At 36.8% G+C, this 10,098-nt stretch overlaps 1 pseudogene; it reads right to left on the minus strand.

Moving 5' to 3' along the window:
* Positions 1 to 3,351: 3,351 nt before the first annotated feature.
* On the minus strand, positions 3,352 to 8,053 carry LOC122141480 (annotated as a pseudogene).
* Between the last annotated feature and the right edge of the window lie 2,045 nt (positions 8,054 to 10,098).

Genomic DNA, 10,098 nt, shown 5'->3' on the forward strand with positions numbered 1-10,098 from the left:
TGTTTCTAATGTCTTGTTTATTTGCTGTTTTCTTAGAGCACTGCATATAAATAGAATTTAAGTTGTTTTATACACAGTATTTTAACTGCTCGTTTTGCAAATGAGCGTAAAGTGAAAATAAGTACACTGCCAGTCAAAAGTTTTTGGACAGTAATATTTTTAATGTTTTTAAAGAAGTCTCTTCTGCTTACCAAGTCCCCGTTTATTTGATCCAAAGTACAGCAAAAGCAGTAAAAATTCCAAAATGTTTTTACTACTTAAAATATCTTTTTTTATTTGAATATTTGAATATATTTTAAAATGTAATTTATTGCTGTGATTTCAAAGCTGAATTTTTAGCATCATCACTCTAGTCACATGATCCTTCAGAAATCATTCTAATATTCTGGTTTGTTGTTCAAAAAACTTATTATTATTATTATTATTGAAAACAGCTGGGCAGCCTTAAAAAAAAATCAGGTTTCTTTGATGAATAGAAAGAAGAAAGAAGAACAGCAATTATCTGAAATGTAAATGTTATATATAGCCTATATATGTATGTATGTATGTATGTATGTATGTATGTATGGATATGAGCTACTAAAATCGGCGCGCGTTTCCAGACTGAACGTCACAGAACTCTTCCCGCTCTTTCAGACTGTCAGAATTCAAACATTAACTGACGAATGATTTAACGGTCTAACTTAGCGGCTGTCCGCTTTCTTCTATGTGTGATTATTTTAATATTACTTTTAATTGGACTCCTTCAGTTTTAAACAAATGAAGATGAAAGTGACCAGAAATACATGAACGAAGATGTTTTGGACGAGGAGAGCGCTCGTCCAACTGTGAAGCCTTGTGGTAAGAATTAATATCCTTTATTATCATAGTTAAGCTTCATCGAGTTTGTGAATGTCAAGTAATTTGGGGCTGTTTATGTAATGAAAGTAGGTGTATTCTGGCCTTCATAACTCATCGTGGTCTTTGTGTTCTCCACCGCAGGCACGTGCACAGGTAGGGCTCAACCTGTGCAGAGCACATGCCCTTTTGCCCTTACACTCTGAAGTGCCCTTTTTTTTGGTGTTTTTTTTTTTATCAATGCTATTGGTCACCCTTTACGTCTGTTGTCTGTTTTACAAATATTTAGCAAATGAAGTTTCTTAAAACGAGCTTGTGTAAATCTTATTCGATCCTCAGCTGTGTCAGTAAGCTGATAACTCCGCCCCCTCTTAATATTCAATGAATCAACTGAAGTTCCACAGCAGCCGCACAAGGAGAAACAACAGCTGAGATAGCTGAACAAAGTTTTGCGAAGGGTAAATAAATATCTTGTGTGTTTTGAATAGTAGTACTACTAAACCCTATGTCTATAAAGGCTCCTATTTTTATTTATTTGATGTCTGCATGACTCACTGACTGAGACAGTGGGACGTCGCCTGAGAGAGAGGGCTAGCATTTGCCATTCTAGTCATAGCCAATACATAGCCAACATTAAATAGCCTGTGCATACAGTAGCATTTCATCTTTTATAAAATGCGATTTTGGCCAAATGCATGTTTACACACAGTGAAAAAAACTGATGCGCTCCGTCTATATATCTACCAAAAACTAGTTTGTAGACCCTGTAGGATGCAAATGTATTTTGAGGCGCCGTCACCGTTTTAAAAATGACGGACCAAAAAACAAATTCACATTTGCACACATTCGCTGGTCAAAAAACTATATATTGATAAGTATACAACAACAATAATTTGTTTTTTACCATCTGAAAATCATAACAGGTGCGGCCCCCGCGCTGGTTTTAGTACTGGAACTTACACAAAGCGACGAGTGATCCCCGTCACCTAGATAACATATATAAGAAATTTTCTTCTTTGCTTTTATGATTGCTGATACACTTATTTATTAACTTTAGGCTAATCATGTATGGTATACTCTTATACTCTCCGCTCGTCCTCACATGTATAAAATGTAGTAAAACATGGTTTTACTACAGTAATGTAGTAGTAACTAAAAAAAATTACAGAAGATCACTGTGAAAATCTTATATTTTTTATCATGCAAGAATGAATTCATGATTCATTCCAAGGCTTCATTTTATTTGAGATCCCAATTACAGCAAAAAACAATAATATTGTGTAATATTTTTACAATTTTAAATAACTGTTTTCTATTTGAATATATGTTTAAAATGTAATTTATTTTTTTGTGATCAAAGCTGAATTTTCAGCATCATTACTCCAGTTCAGTACTCTAAAACCCTGTTTGATCTATATTATCTAATTATCTAATATTATTATTATGGTTGTTATTAATCGTGAATAAATCTAAAGCTTTGAGACTATTATTTTGTGTTATTGAATTTGTCATGAAGATGTGACAATTTCTTCTTCCTTTTATGCAGGCTTACTAAATAATCTTGGTATAAAAAAAAGGGAGAGGGGTGCCCTTTTTCATGTTTCAGCACATGCCCCTCAAAAAAGGTCTGTGCACGACCCTTCTCCACCGTGATGCTTTTCATCACCTAAAGGTCTTCAGGATGTAATTTTGATTAAATTTGGGGTTTGTCTGATTCAAGGTAATGTTAAACCCTCACTAATCATGATGCGCTGACAAAGTAAACGGCTCCTGTCTTAAATGGGATTACAGACAGCAGAACTGAAATGGTTTCTGTTGAAATATTGCTCAAACAGAAATTATTCCCGAGGCTGTTGTTGGTGTTTGTGTGAGTTTAGGAAGCATCAAGGACAATATGAAGATTATCATCATATCATGTTTTACTGTCACAGAGTGCACATTGACTGTCCTGTGTGTATTTGCCTGTAGCCAAATAAAACAATTATTTTGTTACATTTGAACAGGTTTTACAGGAAGAAATACTCAAATTGCACTGTTGAGAATATGTTCGCTTTGGTGTTATTTTCCAGGCCTTCTCATTTCTTTCTTGTTGAAGAAGGTAAGTGTTTATTTCTTCAGTATGGTTTGTGTTCTTACAGACATTGACTAATCTTACTCTGTTCACATCACACACAATTATGATTTCTTTTTCATCTTAAGTCTTCAGGACTGTCTGCACTGTCATTTTTCTCAAGTGGTGAAATCAGATCTGTTTGTTCAGATGTTGTATCAGGTTGCAGGTATACGATATATACTGCTGTTGCATACACATTGTGTCCAAAATAATAAGTAAATAATCAAATCCAATAATCTAATTCAGACTGAAGTAAAAGAAAAAAAAAAAACATTTTAAAAGTGTTAGTTGTATTGCAATCATGTGCAGGCTTTATCCTTTTCAAAAATAACAAAAAAAAAATGAATTCTGTAGAATAAATCATTCTGTAATTTCATTTAAATTGTATATATATATATATATATATATATATTAGTTCAATAAAACACAAGGTCTTTGTTCTTTCAGAAAATTAATTTCAGATTCTTCCCATTGATTCATAGAAAGTCAAAAGAAAACTACTTCTATATTTAATGTGAACTGTCATGGTTATAGTATAGCGTTTTTGATAAAGATTAACACTTCAGTGAGTGCTGAATCTGGTGTTGTTTCTGGTTTCAGTAGTCTTGATCAGGATTTTAGGTGATGGAGAGCTGTTCTGCTGAAAACCGTTCACCCCTTTGGAACCTGTGAAGAAAAACAATTATTCAATTAAACAATAAAAACAATACGTTTTCAAATTGTGTATGATGGTCAAATGTTTTAAAATTTTGGATTTTGTGGTGATGAGCTCAACATGAAATGGTATTTGTGACCCATTTTCCTTTTGTAATGTGATGATGAATGTCCTCTTTCACTTTCAGACAAACTGTGAGACAGGCTTGAATTTCTACATGGACAATTGATTGGAAGTGGCTGTTTCATAAAGGAAATGGACCAGCGGCAATATTTTTGGGAAAGCATTTTTTGACCAAGAGGTGTGAAAAATTTCAAGAGCATCTCCACATATCCCCAATGATAATAACTTCCCTTTTTTAAATCTCTTAGGGAAAGACAGTACATTACAAGCCTGTACAATGCCATGGGCAATGGCATGTAGAAGTGTGTATAATGTGGCCATTGTTGTAAGGAATAATGTCCCATTAGTCCATTTACACTTACTGTAGTTGGGAACAGCCTGGATGTTCACAATGGGCTGCTGTCCAATTCTGTAAGAGGTTAAGAAAAAATGGGATTGTCAATATGTATTAATGCTAGCATTTCAGTTCCACCCCTCTTAGGAAGAATACAGTGTGTTAAAACAGGAGTCATTGCGTTACCTGTCCTCCTCGCCTTCCAGCAGCTTCCTGTAGGTGGCGATCTCAATGTCCAGCGCCAACTTGACATTCATGAGCTCCTGGTACTCGCGGAGCTGGCGGGCCATGTCCTGCTTGGCTCTCTGAAGTGCGTCCTCCAAGTCCTTCATACGACCTTTGGCCTCCTTCACAGTCATCTCGCCACGATCCTCGGCCTCCGCTATCTGGTTCTCCAGGTTAGCGCGCTAAATCGATTGTAGGCTCGAGAGTTAGCGACTACCATGGGTTTAATTTAATGCAAAGGTTAATGCAGCACATTTCTCACCTGTGATTTAATGACCTCGATCTCGCTCTGCAGACGGCTGATCATGCGGTTGATATCCGCAATCTCTCCTTTAGTGTTTCGCAGTTCGTCGTTGTACTGAATGGCTTGAGAGGACATCTGATCGAACTGAGCAGCACGAGATGGAAAAGCGATCAGTACACTTGATTGTTTCCAAAATGAAAGCTGTTTGTGAAGTTCTGAAGAAAACACCTCAAGTCAACATGAAAATTTTTACCCTATTTTCTTTCTTAATCCATCTTTTGGGTCTAATTGTGAACTACTACTCATTCCAATTGAAAAATGTCTTCAAAATCTTTCATTAAAATGTTAAGATACGACTTTCCCTACCCAACAAATTCCTAATGTATTGGTCCCATCCTAGATTTTATGTCACTGAATGTGCTTTGTCAATCAGAAATACAGTTCGAAAAATGGCATTTCATGCTGACTTGGCAACCAGTTTAATAAAAGGGAACAGTAAACAGTTTGTGTTTTGTGTCTACCTTGGACTTGTACCAGGATTCAGCTTCTTCGCGGCTCTTGGCTGCGATCTCCTCGTATTGAGCCTTGACTTCGGCCACAATATGATCCATGTTGAGGTTTCGGGACATTTGCACAATGACGGACGTGTCTTTAATGCTCGCCTGCAGCTCACGCAATTCCTGATCCATAGAGATGAGAGCAAAGTTTATGTGTAGTTTAGCTGTGTGTAAACTGTACTGCACATTTCTTGCAAGCCATATTAGTTGAGATGTTTGTTGTGGTCCAACCACTGTTTCCTTAAATGGCAAATTGTAGTTAAAATATTTAAAGAAAAAACAGTATTCTTTGTTTGGTATGTAGTTTTATGGCTGGTATTCTAAGTGTTATATGCATTACCTCATCATAGATGGTCCTCAGGAAGTTGATCTCATCAGTCAGGGCACCAACTTTGTCCTCCAAATCAGCTTTCACCAGATATGCAGAGTCTACATCCTGCGGGACACACAGTACTCCATTTTTCCTCTTCTCAATTGCAACCTTGAGTAACTTGTATGTCTTCCTTGTATGTCCATTGAAGCCCCACCCCCCACCCCCATGCACCAGAAAAGACTCATATTGATATATCAAAACCTACATCTCTTGGAGATCTTTAGTATGCAACTTTGACTTCTTGCTTCTCTCAGTAGGGAGGCCATTGAAAACAGATATCCTCTAGTGTATAAATAATGCTGCGTCCCCACCCAGGCTTTTGTCAATGGTGATCTGATCCCTGAGCTCAGAGCTATTTACCCCTCCCAAACATTTCATTGTTCCCTCTCCTGGGCTGCTTTTATTCAACGTGTTGTGAAAGTTTAACTTTCCCTGGTCCTGAAAAAAGCCAGCTTTTCACTGTGTTACCTGCCCTAACCCCACATTACAGTGAGGTCATACCTATTGGTTTGTGTTTCATAATGTGTACAAATACAATTTTGACCTCTGACGTAAGTCATCTAGGTATCCCCACCTTTTTTCAGAATCACAAAATCATTCTCCAGGTTGTTCCTTTTGTTTGATCTCATCTTCATATCTGAGTCAAAAGAAAATATAAAGTGGATATTTAGTGAATGTGAATGTGGACAAAGGATTTGAAAACACATTTATAGCAAGTGTGATCCATTGGTTTTGATGATACCCAAGCTGTGGTCAGTTCAAGGTTAGAATAAAATCATTAGCAGGTGTGGCTCTATATAATTGGTTTCTCAAAGAAATGCAGGAGAGACTCTAAGTTCAGACAACAGTGGTGTTTTGTGAGATCTAAATACTTGTGTTTGAAGGTCCTCCACCAGTCCCAGCATGTTCCTCAGCTCTCCGTCCAGCTTGGTCCTGTCATTGTGACCACGTCCATCTGTCTGCGCAAGTTGGCCATGTAAGCCTCAAACATGGGCTCAACGTTTGGACCGGCCCGGGGTCTGGCCCTGCAGCAGCTCAAACTTGGTCTCCGCATCTTATTTCTGCTGCTCCAGGAAGCGCACCTGTAGAGGTAACAATAAATGCATGTTTATTTATTTTTTTTTAAATTCAGTTTGTTTTTCATATGGAATAGATATAGAAATATGTGCCTTTGTTATTGATTGTCAAAAATTTATTTTTGCACCTGTAGAGGTAACATAAATGCATAGTTAATTTATAATACAGAAATTATTTAATTTGGTTATTTAATTAAAATTTCCAGTGTCAGTATCAAAATTTTGAATTTATAATATAAGTTCAGTATGGGTTCAGTATGACTGATAAGTCTCGGTATTCAATGTTATAAGAAACATTTTACACAAAGCTCATGGAAGGAAAAGGTAAATCCTTAGGTTGGCTTCTACAACATCATCTAAAGAATTGTGCTCAAAGTAACCGCATTTGTACGCAGTATACTGTATTATTGATGTAAAAGCTGTTCACCTTAAATGTAAATCTTCCTTGAAGAACATAAAGTAGGTTAATTAAAGTGTTGACCTAATGTTCTGTTTACCAAAGTTATTCCTGTCATCATCTTTTACAAGAAAGAGTCCACTTCTGTGGAATTCACAAGCATTTTAAGAGCTCTTCTTTGAGACTACTTCTTCAATTCACTGCACATCCTGAAAGCCGGACGCTTTGACTGATGCCCACCCTGCCCAGGATGGACTCATTACCGGAGCCATATGACTCCCCTTTTAGCTGAACAGTAACACTGCTCTGGAGAGTAGCGGCTGACCTAGATGGGTTCTTCCGTAAATCCTTAATTTTGAGCGCTTTAAAAAGCCGACCTGAGACCACCTGTTGGAGGACCCCCCCCCTGCCCCGACCCGCAACAGTGACTTAGTTGTACTTCAGTGGCGATTGAAGTGTTGATTTCAGTCCAGCGGGCCCCTGGGATTTGGTTGCATTGTCCTCCTGCACCAAAAGCTTCCTTCACTACTCGCTGGGATAGTGGCTGTGCTTCAGTGGCTTGATCAGATCTGGAAAAAAAAACCCTGCTTTTTATCAGGTTACAGGCTTCAGAGAAGTGGGTCACGCTACAGAACTATCAGTTTCATGCCTCTCTACCAAATCACCTTTCCCTCAGAAGTTTGGGATGTTGATCGTATTAAGAATTTATCATCGCCATCAACACCCTTTGGTTTTTTAGCATTCAAAAGACCACTACTTTTTGGTTGAAATTTTACAAAACGTTGTAACAACTCTGTGAACAAGAGACCCAACTTTACCTTATCGATGAAGGTGGCAAAGCGGTTTGTTTCAGCGACTGTGATTCATGCTCCTTCTCCTTAGTGCGCACCAATTTGGATATTGGGTCGATCTCCAAGTTGAGAGTGCAAAGCAGGCCTCTTGTTGACAGAGACGCTAGCTATGGTATAGGCCCCAGAAAGCGAGCTGGTGCTAAAGCTCGGGAAGATGCTCCCAGGAGATCCCACTGAAGCTGCTGTAGCCCGTATCCCCTCCCATCTTCCCACTGCTCCAAACCACCGAGCTCTGCTGGAACTGATGCTCTTCTTTTCTCAGACTCATAGTTTTGGACAAAAGACACCGTGGAGAGCTGCAGTGGACGATGTTTCAGATGAGAACAGGTGTGCAGAGCTGAAGAAAACAGGTGTCTTTCTGTAGTAGAGGCTTGGCTTTTAAAGTCCAACCAGGATGGGTGTGAGAGTTCCTATTGTGGAAAACCTGTTTTCAGATTGGACACACGTACACACTGTCTGCTTTATCTGAGCTCCTGGATGGGCAGTGACTCAGGCTCGCTCTCTCCGTCTCTCTCTTTCTATTGTTTCCAATCAAGCACCATGGCTCATGTTCCATCTAAATTTTAACGTGTCCCATGTCACAACATTCCCATACTAACTGCATGTTTTCATTTTCATTGATGTGTGTTTTTTTTTAGGTACAACACTATTTGACAAGATACAGCTATTTTTGAAAATGAAGTTTTGATATATTTTCGGTAGAACTTTACAAAATATTTTAATGGAACTTGATCTTTTACTTTATATCCAATGATTTTGGGCATATACTAGAAAATAGAAATTTTGACCCATACAGTGTATTGTTGGCTATTGCTACATGCTGTTTATGGACTGGTTTTTGTGGTCAGGGACACATTTGATAGAGTTCAGAGTAAAGTTTTTGCAGTTATGACAGGTTATTTCCAATAGCAAAAACAATGTATGTCTATGCATCAAAACCATGCTGTTTTTTTTTTTCTCCAACAGTTGTAGTTAAACTAAGACATGTTGAGAGCTCCACCTACTGGTAAGACTTTCTTTTTGCTTGCTTTGTTTGTCATGTAAATTGTTTGAAAACTGAAATATGTTTTGCACTCTTTGTTTTGTGACCGATATTAAAATAATGTTGTTATATATGATTTTAAATGATAGAATGTTAATGTTAACATGTAGCAGGTTAAATTCCCTTATGTTGCTCCTGTTATCAGATGCTATTTAAATTTTGCCAATAAACGTAAAATACACATTTTCTTTTAATAGAAAGACATTTGATTATTGTTGCATTTGATTATTATTTTTGCCTGGAAAGTTTAATAAGTTGTTTGGTATGCTAGCCATGTCGAATAGAAAAACAACTTACAGTATTTTCTATACAACCAAACAAGTCCTTCGCTCAAGCAGTCATGCAGTTACAGACATGTTGAAGAGCGCCATCTACTGGTAAGTCATACTGTTTTATTTTTCTGTTTGTTTGTTTTTTTAAGTTTCTTTGATTTATTTTAATGTATTTTTTATGTTTTGGTAGATGGTTTGGCCTCTGTATTGTTTTGATAAGATTTTTAATGAAGATTTTTTAACTATAAAGATTCAGATGCGTCCAAACTGTTAAATGAAACTCAGTAAACAAAGATAGATAAAAGCCGTATTAAACGCCAAAACCTCAAGAAGTAATACTACAAAAAAAAAAAAAAAAAAAAAAAAAGTTTTTTGCTTTATTTTATGTAGAAATTTACAAAATATCTTAATGGAACATGATCTTTACTTATTATCCAATGATTTTTGGCATATTACAAAAATAGATCATTTTGACCCATAAAATGTATTGTTTGTCCCTATTGCTACATGGCTGTTTATGAAGTGGTTTTTGTGGTCAAGGTCACATTTGATTAGAGTTTCAGAGTAAAAGTCTACTTTTTTTGCAGTTATGCCAGGTATTTCAAACAGCAAAAACAATGTATTTCTATGCATTAAAACCATGCTGTTTTTTTTTTCTCCAACAGTTGTAGTTAAACTAAGACATGTTAAGAGCTCCACTTTCATTTTGCCAAGAAACGTAAAATACACATTTTTCTTTTAATAGAAAGACATGTGATATTTGTTATTTTTTGCCTGAAAGGTTTAATAAGTTGTTTGGTATGCTAGCCATGTCGAAATAGCAAAACAACTTACAGTATTTCTAATGCAGACCAAAACAAGTCTTTCCCTCAAGCAGTTCTGCAGTTACAGACATAGTTGAGAGCGCCATCTACTGGTAAGTCATACTTTTTTTTTAAGTTTCTTTGATTTATTTTAAGTGTATTTTATGTTTCGGTAGATGGTTTGGCCTCTGTATTT

This window comes from Cyprinus carpio, chromosome B22 (genome assembly GCF_018340385.1).
Source record: "Cyprinus carpio isolate SPL01 chromosome B22, ASM1834038v1, whole genome shotgun sequence".
Taxonomy (NCBI): Eukaryota; Metazoa; Chordata; class Actinopteri; order Cypriniformes; family Cyprinidae; genus Cyprinus; species Cyprinus carpio.